The 15,360-nt window shown below is 55.7% G+C and overlaps 1 long non-coding RNA gene across 1 annotated transcript; it reads right to left on the reverse strand.

Annotated features, from left to right (window-relative positions):
- Positions 1-12,822: 12,822 nt before the first annotated feature.
- On the reverse strand, positions 12,823-15,007 carry LOC128081281 (uncharacterized). The gene is made up of 3 exons (XR_008207125.1): positions 13,407-15,007; positions 13,041-13,286; positions 12,823-12,959 (listed from the first exon to the last, which is right to left on the reverse strand). It is a non-coding gene; the product is annotated as an uncharacterized LOC128081281 (long non-coding RNA).
- Between the last annotated feature and the right edge of the window lie 353 nt (positions 15,008-15,360).

A 15,360-nucleotide genomic window follows, 5' to 3' on the forward strand; every position in this document is an offset into this window, starting at 1 on the left:
CCGCTTCCCCCCACCTCACGTCCCCTTTCTTCTGTCCCTGTACCCCATTTTTCCCTTTTTTTCCCCACCCCCTTGTTTTGTTCTCTGCTGTCCCCTATTCCCTTTTTCCTCTTTGCTCTCTCTCTCCTTTCTTCCCCCTCATCCTGTTACAGAAGAGAGTGAAGGAATGATGGACAAGCTGGTGCAGGATGGCAGCAGCAGGGTGGAAGCCCAGGTGGGTGCGATGAAGCCGGGGGTGGGACTGGGTGGAGCCCGAGCCCTGCCTGAGCTCATTTAAGGGCTGGGAATGGCAGGGCTCAGATGTGTGCCTGGGCTTCTGGTGTCAGTGAGGTTGGGTGAGCAGTGAGGTTTGGGAGGGACCGACTTGTTGGCCTTGAGATTGATGCCCAGCTCCTTGCTTGTCGCATTCTGTTCGGCTCGAGGTTCCGGACACGGCTTGCTCTTCTAAGCAGTGTGAGGACTGCGAGAAAGACTTTGTTGGATGCAGCAGGAAAGCACAGCCGCTGGTGGATGCCAGTGTCCGCTCCTGAGGCTCTGCGCCAAGGTACGTGGATCCCTGCCGTCTCCTGTTTCACACGCTCGCTCAGGTCCTTTGGGGCTTGGTGTCGCTTGTCCCTCGTGCTCCCGTTGCTGTCACCGGGTGTTGTTCCTTTCCCCATGCTCAGCTCTGCCCAGTGCTGATGGGATGCCAGTGCCACCTGCTGCTCTTAAGAAAAGGTAGGTTTGATTTCTTTTGGTTTCCATAGCATTTGCTACACTTTCATTCTGTCTCTCTTCTTTTTTTTTTTTTTCTTTTTGCTCTCAATAAATGGCAGGTTCAATTCCTTTTGGCTCCTGTAGTGTTTGCTACACGTGTGTTCTGTTTCTCTTCTCTTTTTTCCATGTTGCCTGGCGGTGCCTGGCTGGAGTTCCCATGAGCCCCGGGCCCACTTGTGACCAAGTGAGGTGCCAAAAACAGAGGTATCTCCTAAACAGGCTTGTGCTGAGTGCTGTCCTCGTCTTGGGCTTTGTCCAATGCCCACCTTTCTTTTCTAGCCCACTTTGTTGAGGATGGCGTGTGAGGCTTTCTTCTTTCTTTGTAGGATTGGCGACTCCAGCCCCAGAAGTAGCAGGCATTTTGGGATGTCCAAGGTTCCGCAGTGAACGTGTCCTGTTCCTGGTAAAGGTGTGGGCGTTCCTGGACACGAAGGTATCTATCTTCATGCCTTGCCCATGTGCCCAGTCCCCCACCAGATGCTGTTTGCCTTTTGGCCCCCCTGATTTGCTGTACTGCTGCGCCCTGATCCTTGCAGAGGGGTAAGTGACACCTTTGTCCCTTCCGGAAAGCGCTCTCCACTTTCCTCTCGTTGGTCACCGGCAGCGCCGTCCTTCTCTCGCCAGGCTCTCATTGGTCACCGGCAGCGCCGTCCCGCCCTCGCCAGCCTGTGATTGGTCAGCGGCAGTGCCGTCCCGCCCTCATGTGTCTCTCATTGGTGATCGACAGCACCGTCCCGCCCTATCAGCGTCTCATTGGTCATCGACAGCTCCATCCCGCCTCCGCCAGCATCTCATTGGACAGCAGCAGCCTTTTGCCCGCCTTTTGCCCGCCTTTTGCCCGCCTTTTGCCCGCCTTTTGCCCGCCTTTTGCCCGCCTTTTGCCCGCCTTTTGCCCGCCTTTTGCCCGCCTTTTGCCCGCCTTTTGCCCGCCTTTTGCCCGCCTTTTGCCCGCCTTTTGCCCGCCTTTTGCCCGCCTTTTGCCCGCCTTTTGCCCGCCTTTTGCCCGCCTTTTGCCCGCCTTTTGCCCGCCTTTTGCCCGCCTTTTGCCCGCCTTTTGCCCGCCTTTTGCCCGCCTTTTGCCCGCCTTTTGCCCGCCTTTTGCCCGCCTTTTGCCCGCCTTTTGCCCGCCTTTTGCCCGCCTTTTGCCCGCCTTTTGCCCGCCTTTTGCCCGCCTTTTGCCCGCCTTTTGCCCGCCTTTTGCCCGCCTTTTGCCCGCCTTTTGCCCGCCTTTTGCCCGCCTTTTGCCCGCCTTTTGCCCGCCTTTTGCCCGCCTTTTGCCCGCCTTTTGCCCGCCTTTTGCCCGCCTTTTGCCCGCCTTTTGCCCGCCTTTCTCTTCACCTTCCCCCGGCCCCTTTTCCCCTTTCCTCTTCTTTCTTCTCATGTCCTGTTTTTTCCTTCCAGGTCTCCTTTTTACTCTCCCTTCCCCCTTTTATCTCCCTGTTTTTTGCCCATTTTTCCCCCTCTTCTCCTCTCTCCTTTTCTCCTCCTCATCTCCTTTTCTTTTTCCTCCCTTTCTCATTCTTCTTTTCCCCTTTCCCCTCTTGTCTTCCTTTCCCTTTGGCCCCCTTTACTCTCCTCTTCTTCGCCCCCTTCTTCTTCTTTTTGCCCCCATCCCCACTTCCCCTTTCACCCCCTTTACCCCTTTTCCTCCCCATCTCCCTTTTCTCCCCGTCCCCCTTTTTTGTTTTCCTTTTCCTCTTTTTCTCCCCCTTCCTTTCCCCCCCCCCCCCCCCCCCCCCCCTCGGCCCCATTCCTTTTTCCTTCCCCATCGTCCCCTTTTCTTCCAAAGCCCATTCCATTCGCAGTGCGATAGCGGCTCCTGCGAGCAGCCGAGCCCCGAGCAGCAGCGCTGCGTCTTGGCTCCCCCATTGCCCGCTGCTGAGCTCTTCCTGCCCTGGCTCCTCATTGGCTGAGCGCTGCAGCTTCCCCTTTTGGGCGACGCTTCACCACTCGCACAAACAGCCAGCAGACGCACATCTTTGCTGCCCAAACACACGCAGGCCTTCATTGCTTCATTGCTTTCTCACCACTGCTCTCTTAACCAACGTGCGGTCGGAACTTGCGGCTCTCAGGTTTTCAGCATCAACACAGACACAGCCTCTGAATTGCTTCATTACCCCCTGCCATTCGTGACCTTCCCGCTGCTCGTCGTTCTGCTCATCCGGCAGTCCTTCCGCAGTGCTGAGCTCGGCAGGAGGACAGAGGGGAGCAGCTGGGAGCCTCACAGCCTCCTCGCGTTCCCACGCAGCGGGACAGCGCTGCTGCATGCGACGGCCCTGATTCCTCCCTCGTCCCCCTTTTCCTTTTTTTCCTCCCTCGTCCCCCTTTTCCTTTTTTTCCTCCCTCGTCCCCCTTTTCCTTTTATCCTTCTCATGCACTTCCTGCTATCCCGCCTTATCCCCGCCTTCCCTCATCTCTTCTTGCACTCTTTGACCCCTTTTTCTCCCCCCATCCTTATTTCTCTTCACATTCTCCTGTTCTTTTTTCCCCTTTCCTCTTCTTCGTCCCCAGCTCCGCTTCCCCCCACCTCACGTCCCCTTTCTTCTGTCCCTGTACCCCATTTTTCCCTTTTTTTCCCCACCCCCTTGTTTTGTTCTCTGCTGTCCCCTATTCCCTTTTTCCTCTTTGCTCTCTCTCTCCTTTCTTCCCCCTCATCCTGTTACAGAAGAGAGTGAAGGAATGATGGACAAGCTGGTGCAGGATGGCAGCAGCAGGGTGGAAGCCCAGGTGGGTGCGATGAAGCCGGGGGTGGGACTGGGTGGAGCCCGAGCCCTGCCTGAGCTCATTTAAGGGCTGGGAATGGCAGGGCTCAGATGTGTGCCTGGGCTTCTGGTGTCAGTGAGGTTGGGTGAGCAGTGAGGTTTGGGAGGGACCGACTTGTTGGCCTTGAGATTGATGCCCAGCTCCTTGCTCGTCGCATTCTGTTCGGCTCCAGGTTCCGGACACGGCTTGCTCTTCTAAGCAGTGTGAGGACTGCGAGAAAGACTTTGTTGGATGCAGCAGGAAAGCACAGCCGCTGGTGGATGCCAGTGTCCGCTCCTGAGGCTCTGCGCCAAGGTACGTGGATCCCTGCCGTCTCCTGTTTCACACGCTCGCTCAGGTCCTTTGGGGCTTGGTGTCGCTTGTCCCTCGTGCTCCCGTTGCTGTCACCGGGTGTTGTTCCTTTCCCCATGCTCAGCTCTGCCCAGTGCTGATGGGATGCCAGTGCCACCTGCTGCTCTTAAGAAAAGGTAGGTTTGATTTCTTTTGGTTTCCATAGCATTTGCTACACTTTCATTCTGTCTCTCTTCTTTTTTTTTTTTTTTTTTCTTTTTGCTCTCAATAAATGGCAGGTTCAATTCATTTTGGCTCCTGTAGTGTTTGCTACACGTGTGTTCTGTTTCTCTTCTCTTTTTTCCATGTTGCCTGGCGGTGCCTGGCTGGAGTTCCCATGAGCCCCGGGCCCACTTGTGACCAAGTGAGGTGCCAAAAACAGAGGTATCTCCTAAACAGGCTTGTGCTGAGTGCTGTCCTCGTCTTGGGCTTTGTCCAATGCCCACCTTTCTTTTCTAGCCCACTTTGTTGAGGATGGCGTGTGAGGCTTTCTTCTTTCTTTGTAGGATTGGCGACTCCAGCCCCAGAAGTAGCAGGCATTTTGGGATGTCCAAGGTTCCGCAGTGAACGTGTCCTGTTCCTGGTAAAGGTGTGGGCGTTCCTGGACACGAAGGTATCTATCTTCATGCCTTGCCCATGTGCCCAGTCCCCCACCAGATGCTGTTTGCCTTTTGGCCCCCCTGATTTGCTGTACTGCTGCGCCCTGATCCTTGCAGAGGGGTAAGTGACACCTTTGTCCCTTCCGGAAAGCGCTCTCCACTTTCCTCTCGTTGGTCACCGGCAGCGCCGTCCTTCTCTCGCCAGGCTCTCATTGGTCACCGGCAGCGCCGTCCCGCCCTCGCCAGCCTGTGATTGGTCAGCGGCAGTGCCGTCCCGCCCTCATGTGTCTCTCATTGGTGATCGACAGCACCGTCCCGCCCTATCAGCGTCTCATTGGTCATCGACAGCTCCATCCCGCCTCCGCCAGCATCTCATTGGACAGCAGCAGCCTTTTGCCCGCCTTTTGCCCGCCTTTTGCCCGCCTTTTGCCCGCCTTTTGCCCGCCTTTTGCCCGCCTTTTGCCCGCCTTTTGCCCGCCTTTTGCCCGCCTTTTGCCCGCCTTTTGCCCGCCTTTTGCCCGCCTTTTGCCCGCCTTTTGCCCGCCTTTTGCCCGCCTTTTGCCCGCCTTTTGCCCGCCTTTTGCCCGCCTTTTGCCCGCCTTTTGCCCGCCTTTTGCCCGCCTTTTGCCCGCCTTTTGCCCGCCTTTTGCCCGCCTTTTGCCCGCCTTTTGCCCGCCTTTTGCCCGCCTTTTGCCCGCCTTTTGCCCGCCTTTTGCCCGCCTTTTGCCCGCCTTTTGCCCGCCTTTTGCCCGCCTTTTGCCCGCCTTTTGCCCGCCTTTTGCCCGCCTTTTGCCCGCCTTTCTCTTCACCTTCCCCCGGCCCCTTTTCCCCTTTCCTCTTCTTTCTTCTCATGTCCTGTTTTTTCCTTCCAGGTCTCCTTTTTACTCTCCCTTCCCCCTTTTATCTCCCTGTTTTTTGCCCATTTTTCCCCCTCTTCTCCTCTCTCCTTTTCTCCTCCTCATCTCCTTTTCTTTTTCCTCCCTTTCTCATTCTTCTTTTCCCCTTTCCCCTCTTGTCTTCCTTTCCCTTTGGCCCCCTTTACTCTCCTCTTCTTCGCCCCCTTCTTCTTCTTTTTGCCCCCATCCCCACTTCCCCTTTCACCCCCTTTACCCCTTTTCCTCCCCATCTCCCTTTTCTCCCCGTCCCCCTTTTTTGTTTTCCTTTTCCTCTTTTTCTCCCCCTTCCTTTCCCCCCCCCCCCGCCCCTCGGCCCCATTCCTTTTTCCTTCCCCATCGTCCCCTTTTCTTCCAAAGCCCATTCCATTCGCAGTGCGATAGCGGCTCCTGCGAGCAGCCCAGCCCCGAGCAGCAGCGCTGCGTCTTGGCTCCCCCATTGCCCGCTGCTGAGCTCTTCCTGCCCTGGCTCCTCATTGGCTGAGCGCTGCAGCTTCCCCTTTTGGGCGACGCTTCACCACTCGCACAAACAGCCAGCAGACGCACATCTTTGCTGCCCAAACACACGCAGGCCTTCATTGCTTCATTGCTTTCTCACCACTGCTCTCTTAACCAACGTGCGGTCGGAACTTGCGGCTCTCAGGTTTTCAGCATCAACACAGACACAGCCTCTGAATTGCTTCATTACCCCCTGCCATTCGTGACCTTCCCGCTGCTCGTCGTTCTGCTCATCCGGCAGTCCTTCCGCAGTGCTGAGCTCGGCAGGAGGACAGAGGGGAGCAGCTGGGAGCCTCACAGCCTCCTCGCGTTCCCACGCAGCGGGACAGCGCTGCTGCGTGCGACGGCCCTGATTCCTCCCTCGTCCCCCTTTTCCTTTTGTTCCTCCCTCGTCCCCCTTTTCCTTTTTTTCCTCCCTCGTCCCCCTTTTCCTTTTATCCTTCTCATGCACTTCCTGCTATCCCGCCTTATCCCCGCCTTCCCTCATCTCTTCTTGCACTCTTTGACCCCTTTTTCTCCCCCCATCCTTATTTCTCTTCACATTCTCCTGTTCTTTTTTCCCCTTTCCTCTTCTTCGTCCCCAGCTCCGCTTCCCCCCACCTCACGTCCCCTTTCTTCTGTCCCTGTACCCCATTTTTCCCTTTTTTTCCCCACCCCCTTGTTTTGTTCTCTGCTGTCCCCTATTCCCTTTTTCCTCTTTGCTCTCTCTCTCCTTTCTTCCCCCTCATCCTGTTACAGAAGAGAGTGAAGGAATGATGGACAAGCTGGTGCAGGATGGCAGCAGCAGGGTGGAAGCCCAGGTGGGTGCGATGAAGCCGGGGGTGGGACTGGGTGGAGCCCGAGCCCTGCCTGAGCTCATTTAAGGGCTGGGAATGGCAGGGCTCAGATGTGTGCCTGGGCTTCTGGTGTCAGTGAGGTTGGGTGAGCAGTGAGGTTTGGGAGGGACCGACTTGTTGGCCTTGAGATTGATGCCCAGCTCCTTGCTCGTCGCATTCTGTTCGGCTCGAGGTTCCGGACACGGCTTGCTCTTCTAAGCAGCGTGAGGACTGCGAGAAAGACTTTGTTGGATGCAGCAGGAAAGCACAGCCGCTGGTGGATGCCAGTGTCCGCTCCTGAGGCTCTGCGCCAAGGTACGTGGATCCCTGCCGTCTCCTGTTTCACACGCTCGCTCAGGTCCTTTGGGGCTTGGTGTCGCTTGTCCCTCGTGCTCCCGTTGCTGTCACCGGGTGTTGTTCCTTTCCCCATGCTCAGCTCTGCCCAGTGCTGATGGGATGCCAGTGCCACCTGCTGCTCTTAAGAAAAGGTAGGTTTGATTTCTTTTGGTTTCCATAGCATTTGCTACACTTTCATTCTGTCTCTCTTCTTTTTTTTTTTTTTTCTTTTTGCTCTCAATAAATGGCAGGTTCAATTCCTTTTGGCTCCTGTAGTGTTTGCTACACGTGTGTTCTGTTTCTCTTCTCTTTTTTCCATGTTGCCTGGCGGTGCCTGGCTGGAGTTCCCATGAGCCCCGGGCCCACTTGTGACCAAGTGAGGTGCCAAAAACAGAGGTATCTCCTAAACAGGCTTGTGCTGAGTGCTGTCCTCGTCTTGGGCTTTGTCCAATGCCCACCTTTCTTTTCTAGCCCACTTTGTTGAGGACGGCGTGTGAGGCTTTCTTCTTTCTTTGTAGGATTGGCGACTCCAGCCCCAGAAGTAGCAGGCATTTTGGGATGTCCAAGGTTCCGCAGTGAACGTGTCCTGTTCCTGGTAAAGGTGTGGGCGTTCCTGGACACGAAGGTATCTATCTTCATGCCTTGCCCATGTGCCCAGTCCCCCACCAGATGCTGTTTGCCTTTTGGCCCCCCTGATTTGCTGTACTGCTGCGCCCTGATCCTTGCAGAGGGGTAAGTGACACCTTTGTCCCTTCCGGAAAGCGCTCTCCACTTTCCTCTCGTTGGTCACCGGCAGCGCCGTCCTTCTCTCGCCAGGCTCTCATTGATCACCGGCAGCGCCGTCCCGCCCTCGCCAGCCTGTGATTGGTCAGCGGCAGTGCCGTCCCGCCCTCATGTGTCTCTCATTGGTGATCGACAGCACCGTCCCGCCCTATCAGCGTCTCATTGGTCATCGACAGCTCCATCCCGCCTCCGCCAGCATCTCATTGGACAGCAGCAGCCTTTTGCCCGCCTTTTGCCCGCCTTTTGCCCGCCTTTTGCCCGCCTTTTGCCCGCCTTTTGCCCGCCTTTTGCCCGCCTTTTGCCCGCCTTTTGCCCGCCTTTTGCCCGCCTTTTGCCCGCCTTTTGCCCGCCTTTTGCCCGCCTTTTGCCCGCCTTTTGCCCGCCTTTTGCCCGCCTTTTGCCCGCCTTTTGCCCGCCTTTTGCCCGCCTTTTGCCCGCCTTTTGCCCGCCTTTTGCCCGCCTTTTGCCCGCCTTTTGCCCGCCTTTTGCCCGCCTTTTGCCCGCCTTTTGCCCGCCTTTTGCCCGCCTTTTGCCCGCCTTTTGCCCGCCTTTTGCCCGCCTTTTGCCCGCCTTTTGCCCGCCTTTTGCCCGCCTTTTGCCCGCCTTTTGCCCGCCTTTTGCCCGCCTTTTGCCCGCCTTTTGCCCGCCTTTTGCCCGCCTTTTGCCCGCCTTTTGCCCGCCTTTTGCCCGCCTTTTGCCCGCCTTTTGCCCGCCTTTTGCCCGCCTTTTGCCCGCCTTTTGCCCGCCTTTTGCCCGCCTTTTGCCCGCCTTTCTCTTCACCTTCCCCCGGCCCCTTTTCCCCTTTCCTCTTCTTTCTTCTCATGTCCTGTTTTTTCCTTCCAGGTCCCCTTTTTACTCTCCCTTCCTGCCTTTTATCTCCCTGTTTTTTGCCCCTTTTTCCTCCTTATCTCCTTTTCTTTTTCCTCCCTTTCTCATTCTTCTTTTCCCCTTTCCCCTCTTGTCTTCCTTTCCCTTTGGCCCCCTTTACTCTCCTCTTCTTCGCCCCCTTCTTCTTCTTTTTGCCCCCATCCCCACTTCCCCTTTCACCTCCTTTACCCCTTTTCCTCCCCATCTCCTTTTCTCCCCGTCCCCCTTTTTTGTTTTCCTTTTCCTCTTTTTCTCCCCCTTCCTTTCCCTCCCCCTCGGCCCCATTCCTTTTTCCTTCCCCATCGTCCCCTTTTCTTCCAAAGCCCATTCCATTCGCAGTGCAATGGCGGCTCCTGCGAGCAGCCCAGCCCCAAGCAGCAGCGCTGCGTCTTGGCTCCCCCATTGCCCGCCGCTGAGCTCTTCCTGCCCTGGCTCCTCATTGGCTGAGCGCTGCAGCTTCCCCTTTGTGGCGACGCTTCACCACTCGCACAGACAGCCAGCTGACGCACATCTTTGCCGCCCAAACACACGCAGGCCTTCATTGCTTCATTGCTTTCTCACCACTGCTTTCTCTTAACCAACGTGCGGTCGGAATTTGCAGCTCTCAGGTTTTCAGCATCAACACAGACACAGCCTCTGAATTGCTTCATTCCCCCCTGCCATTCGTGCCCTTCCCGCTGCTCGTCGTTCTGCTCATCCGGACGATTTTCCGCAGCGCTGAGCTTGGCAGGAGGACAGAGGGGAGCAGCTGGGAGCCTCACGGCCTCCTCACGTTCCCACGCAGCGGGACAGCGCTGCTGCATGCGACGGCCCTGATTCCTCTCTCGTCCCCCTTTTCCCATTTTCCTCTCTCGTCCCCCTTTTGCTTTTTTTCCTCCCTCGTCCCCCTTTTCCTTTTATCCTTCTCATGCACTTCCTGCTATCCCGCCTTTTCCCTGCCTTCCCTCATCTCTTCTTGCACTCTTTGAGCCCTTTTTCTCCCCCCAGCCTTATTTCTCTTCACATTCCCCTGTTCTTTTTTCCCTTTTTCCTCTTCTTCATCCCCAGCTCCGCTTCCTCCCCACCTCACGTCCCCTTTCTTCTGTCTCTGGTCCCCATTTTTCCCTTTTTTTCCCCACCCCCTTGTTTTGTTCTCTGCTGTCCCCTATTCCCTTTTTCCTCTTTGCTCTCTCTCTCCTTTCTTCCCCCTCATCCTGTTACAGAAGAGAGGGAAGGAATGATGGACAAGCTGGTGCAGGATGGCAGCAGCAGGTTGGAAGCCCAGGTGGGTGCGATGAAGCCGGGGGTGGGACTGGGTGGAGCCAGAGCCCTGCCTGAGCTCATTTAAGGGCTGGGAATGGCAGGGCTCAGATGTGTGCCTGGGCTTCTGGTGTCAGTGAGGGTGGGTGAGCAGTGAGGTTTGGGAGGGACTGACTTGTTGGCCTTGAGATTGATGCCCGGCTCCTTGCTCGTCACATTCTGTTCGGCTCGAGGTTCCGGACACGGCTTGCTCTTCTAAGCAGTGTGAGGGCTCTGAGAAAGACTTAGTTGGATGCAGCAGGAAAGCACAGCTGCTGGTGGATGCCAGTGTCCGCTCCTGAGGCTCTGCGCCAAGGTACGTGGTTCCCTAATGTCTCCTGTTTCACACGCTCGCTCAGGTCCTCGGTCTTGCTGTTGTTTGTCCCTCGTGCTCACGTTGCTGTCACTGGGTGTTCTTCCTCTACCCATGCCCAGAACTGCCCTGTGCTGATGGGATGTCAGTGCCACCTGCTGCTCTTAATAAAAGGTAGGTTCAATTCCTTTTGGCTTCCATAGCATTTGCTACACTTTTATTCTCCCTTATATCTCCCTTCTTTTTGTTCGATGTTGCCTGTTGGCGCCTCGCTGGTGTTCCCAGGACGCCAGTGCACGCTTCTGACCAAGTGAGATGCAACAGTAGAGGTAGGCTCCTAAAGAGGCTTCTGCTGAGTGCTGTCCTTGACTCGGGGTTTGTATAATGACCAGACTTTGTTGCCAAGCCACGCTGTTGAGCACCGTGTGTGAAGCTTTCTTCTTTCTTTGTAGGGTTGTCCACTCCTCCACCAGATGCAGCAGGCATCTTGGGCTGCCCAAGCTTCCGCAGTGAACGTGTCCCGTTCCTGGTAAAGGTGTGGGCGTTCCTGGATGTGCCCGGTCCCCCGGATCCCTGCCGTCTCCTGTTTCACACGCTCGCTGAGGTCCTTTGGGGCTTGGTGTCGCTTGTCCGTCGTGCTCACGTTGCTTTCACCGGGTGTTCTTTCTTTCCCCATGCCCAGATCTGCCCAGTGCTGATGGGTTGTCAGTGCCACCTGCTGCTCTTTATAGAAGGAAGGTTTGATTTCTTTTGGTTTCCATAGCATTTGCTACCCTTTCATTCTGTCTCTCTTCTTTTTTTTTCTTTTTGCTCTCAATAAACGGCAGGTTCAATTCATTTTGGCTCCTGTAGTATTTGCTACACTTGTGTTCTGTTTCTTTTCTCTTTTTTCCATGTTGCCTGGCGGTGCCTCGGGAACTCATGGAGTTCCCATGACCCCCGGGCACACTTGTGACCAAGTGAGGTGCCAAAAACAGAGGTATCTCCTAAACAGGCTTGTGCTGAGTGCTGTCCTCGTCTTGGGGTTTGTCCAATGCCCACCTTTCTTTTCTAGCCCACTTTGTTGAGGACGGCGTGTGAGGCTTTCTTCTTTCTTTCTAGGATTGGCGACTCCAGCACCAGAAGTAGCAGGCATTTTGGGATGTCCAAGGTTCCGCAGTGAGCGTGTCCTGTTCCTGGTAAAGGTGTGGGCGTTCCTGGACACGAAGGTATCTATCTTCATGCCTTGCCCATGTGCCCAGTCCCCCACCAGATGCTGTTTGCCTTTTGGCCCCTCTGATTTGCTGCACTGCTGCGCCCTGATCCTTGCAGAGGGGTAAGTGACACCTTTGTCCCTTCCGGAAAGCGCTCTCCACTTTCCTCTTGTTGGTTATCGGCAGCACCGTCCCTCTCTCGCCAGGCTCTCATTGGTCACCAGCAGCGCCGTCCCGCCCTCGCCAGCCTGTGATTTCTCATCGGCAGGGCCGTCCCGCCCTCGTGTGTCTCTCATTGGTGATTGACAGCACCGTCCCGCCCTATCAGCGTCTCATTGGTCATCGGCAGCGCCGTCCCGCCTCCACCACCATCTCATTGGACAGTAGCAGCCTTTTCCCTGCCTTTTGCCCGCCTGCTGGCTGTTTGTGCGAGTGGTGCATCATCGCCAAAAAGGGGAAGCTGCAGCGCTCATCCAATGAGGAGCCAGGGCAGGAAGAGCTCAGTGGCGGGCATTGGGGGAGCCAAGACACAGCCCTGCTGCTCTGGGCTCTGCTACTCGCAGGAGTTACCATCGCACTGCGAATGGAATCGGCTTCGGAAGAGCATGGGACGATGGGGAAGGAACAAGGAATGGGGACGAGGAGTGAAAAAGGAATGGGTTCGAGGAGGGGAAAAGGAAAATGAGAGAAGGGGGATGGGGCAAAAATGGAGATGGGGAGGAAAAGGGGTAAAGGGGGTGAAAGAGGAAGTGGGGATTGGGGCAAAAAAAAGAAGAACGGGGGGAAAGAAGAGAAGGGAAAAAAAGGAAAAGGGGAAAGGAAGACAAGGGGCAAAAGGGGAAAAGGAGATTGAGGGGGGGATGAAAAAGGAGACGAGGAATAGGAAAGGAGAGAGGAGAGCAGGAGGAAAAGGGGAATGGAGGTGAGCAGGGAGAAAAGGGGGCGTAAAAGGGGAAATAAAAGGGAGGAATGGATAGAAAAAAGGAGACCTGGAAGGAAAAAAGGATACCAGAGGACAAGTAAAGGGAAAGGGGAAAAGGGAAGAGGGGAAGGTGAAGAGAAACAGGGCAAAGGCAGGGGAGAAAGAGGGGGAAGAAACTGGGGGGAAACGGGGATGAGGAGGAAAAGGGGATAAAGCGGAATGCGGACGGAGAGTAAATGGGGATGGAAAAGGGAAAGATAGAGCAGACTCGGCTTTACCAACATCCCATAGCTGCGCATCCGTGGTCGGCTTCCTGTCATTCCTGGGAACATTCCAACTTCCTTGGCAGTTGGTAGCTCAGGGGTTTCGCAGAAGACATCTTTCCTGACAGCCTTTAAGGCAGTCAAACCAGCAGTTATCTGCTGCCAATGCAGCAACTCAGGGGAGCCCCAAAGGCTAACATTATCAGGTGGGGGACTGGGCACATCGGAAACGCATGAAGATATCTTCACATCCAGGAACGCCCACACCTTTACCAGGAACAGGACACGCTCACTGCGGAAGCTTGGGCAGCCCAAGATGCCTGCTGCATCTGCTGCACGAGTCACCAATCCTAGAAAGAAAGAAAGAAGAAAGCTTCACTCGCACTACTGAACAACGTGGCTTAGCAACGAAGGGTGGGAATTGTACAAACCCCAGGTCAAGGACAGCACTCAGCAGCAGCCTGTTCAGGAGCCTACCTCTTCTTCTGCATCTCACTTGGTCCAAAGTGTGCAGTGGCATCCTGGGAACTCCAGCGAGGCGCCAGCACGCAACATGGAAAAAAGAGAAGTGAGACAGAACAAAAGAGTAGCAAATGCTGTGGAAGCCAAAAGGAATTGAACCTGCAGTTCATGGAGAGCAGCAGGTGGCACTGACATCCCATCAGCACTGGGCAGAGCTGAGCATGGGGAAAGGAACAACACCCGGTGACAGCAACGTGAGCACGAGGGACAACCGACAACAAGCCCCAAGGACCTGAGCGAGCGTGTGAAACAGGAGACATTAGGGAACCACGTACCTTGGTGCAGAGCCTCAGGAGCGGACACTGGCATCCACCAGCAGCTGTGCTTTCCTGCTGCATCCAACTAAGTCTTTCTCGCAGTCCTCACACTGCTTAGAAGAGCAAGCCGTGTCCGGAACCTCGAGCCGAACAGAATGTGACGAGCAAGGAGCTGGGCATCAATCTCAAGGCCAACAAGTCGATCCCTCCCAAACCTCACTGCTCACCCAATTTCACTGACACCAGAAGCCCAGGCACACATCTGAGCCCTGCCATTCCCAGCCCTTCCATGAGCTCAGGCTGGGCTCTGGCTCCACCCAGTCCCACCCCCGGCTTCATCGCACCCACCTGGGCTTCCACCCTGCTGCTGCCATCGTGCACCAGCTTGTCCATCATTCCTTCCCTCTCTTCTGTAACAGCATGAGGGGGAAGAAAGGAGAGAGGGGCAAGAGGAAAAAGGCAATAGGGGACAGCAGAGAAAAACAAGAGAAAAAGGGTGTGGGGAAAGAAAAAAAGGAAAAATGGGGTACAGGGACAGAAGAAAGGGGACGTGAGGTGGGGGGGAAGCGGAGCTGGAGATGAAGAAGAGGAAAGGGGAAAAAAGAACAGGGGAATGTGAAGAGAAATAAGGATGGGGGGAGAAAAAGGGCTCAAAGAGTGCAAGAAGAGATGAGGGAAGGCAGGAAGAAGGCGGGATGGTAGGAAGTGCACGAGAAGGACAAAAGGAACAGGGGGACGAGGGAGGAAAAAAAAGGAAATCGCGACGAGGGAGGAAAAATGGAGAAGGGAATGAGGGAGGAATCAGGGCCAGCGCATACAGCAGCGCTGTCCCGCTGCGTGGGAACGCGAGGAGGCCGTGAGGCTCCCAGCTGCTCCCCTCTGTCCTCCTGCCAAGCTCAGCGCTGCGGAAAAACAACCGGATGAGCAGAACGACGAGCAGCGGGAAGGGCACAAATGGCAGGGGGGAATGAAGCAATTCAGAGGCTGTGTCTGTGTTGATGCTGAAAACCTGAGAGCCGCAAGTTCCGACCGCACGTTGGTTAAGAGAGCAGTGGTGAGAAAGCAATGAAGCAATGAAGGCCTGCGTGTGTTTGGGCAGCAAAGATGTGCGTCTGCTGGCTGTTTGTGCGAGTGGTGAAGCGTCGCCACAAAGGGGAAGCTGCAGCGCTCAGCCAATGAGGAGCCAGGGCAGGAAGAGCTCAGCAGCGGGCAATGGGGGAGCCAAGACGCAGCGCTGCTGCTCGGGGCTCTGCTGCTCGCAGGAGCCACCATCGCACTGAGAACGGAATCGGCTTCGGAAGAAAAGGGGACGATGGGGAAGGAACAAGGAATGGGGTCGAGGGGGGGAAAAGGAAGGGGGAGACAAAGAGGAAAAGCAAAACAAAAAAGGGGGACGGGGCAAAAAGGGAGATGGGGAGGAAAAGGGGTAAAGGGGGTGAAAGGGGAAGTGGGGATGGGGGCAAAAAGAAGAAGGGGGTGAAGAAGAGGAGAGTAAAGGGGGAAAAAGGGAAAGGAAGACAAGAGGGGAAAGGGGAAAAGAAGAATGAGAAAGGGAGGAAAAAGAAAAGGAGATGAGGAGGAGAAAAGGAGGGAGGAGAAGAGGGGGAAAAAGGGGCAAAATAGAGGATGTAAGAGGGGGTAAGGGACAGTAAAAAGGGGACCTGGAAGCATAAAACAGGACATGAGAACGAGGAAAAGGAAAGGGGAGAAGGGGCCGAGGGAAGGAGAAGAGAAATGGGGAAAAGGCGGTGGAAAAGGCGAGTAAAGGAGGGGAAAAAGGCGGGGGAACAGGTGGGGGAAAAGGCTGCTGCAGACGAATGAGTTGCAGGCAGTGGTGGAACGGAGCTGCCCATGGCCAATGAAAGACTGGCGAGGGCGGGACAGCGCTGCCGATGACCAATGAGAGTCACATGAAGGTGTGAAGGCGCTGCCGGTGACCAATGAGAGGCACATGGGGGCGGGACGGCGCTGC

This window comes from Tympanuchus pallidicinctus, unplaced genomic scaffold (assembly GCF_026119805.1).
Source record: "Tympanuchus pallidicinctus isolate F22 unplaced genomic scaffold, pur_lepc_1.0 scaffold203, whole genome shotgun sequence".
NCBI lineage: Eukaryota > Metazoa > Chordata > Aves > Galliformes > Phasianidae > Tympanuchus > Tympanuchus pallidicinctus.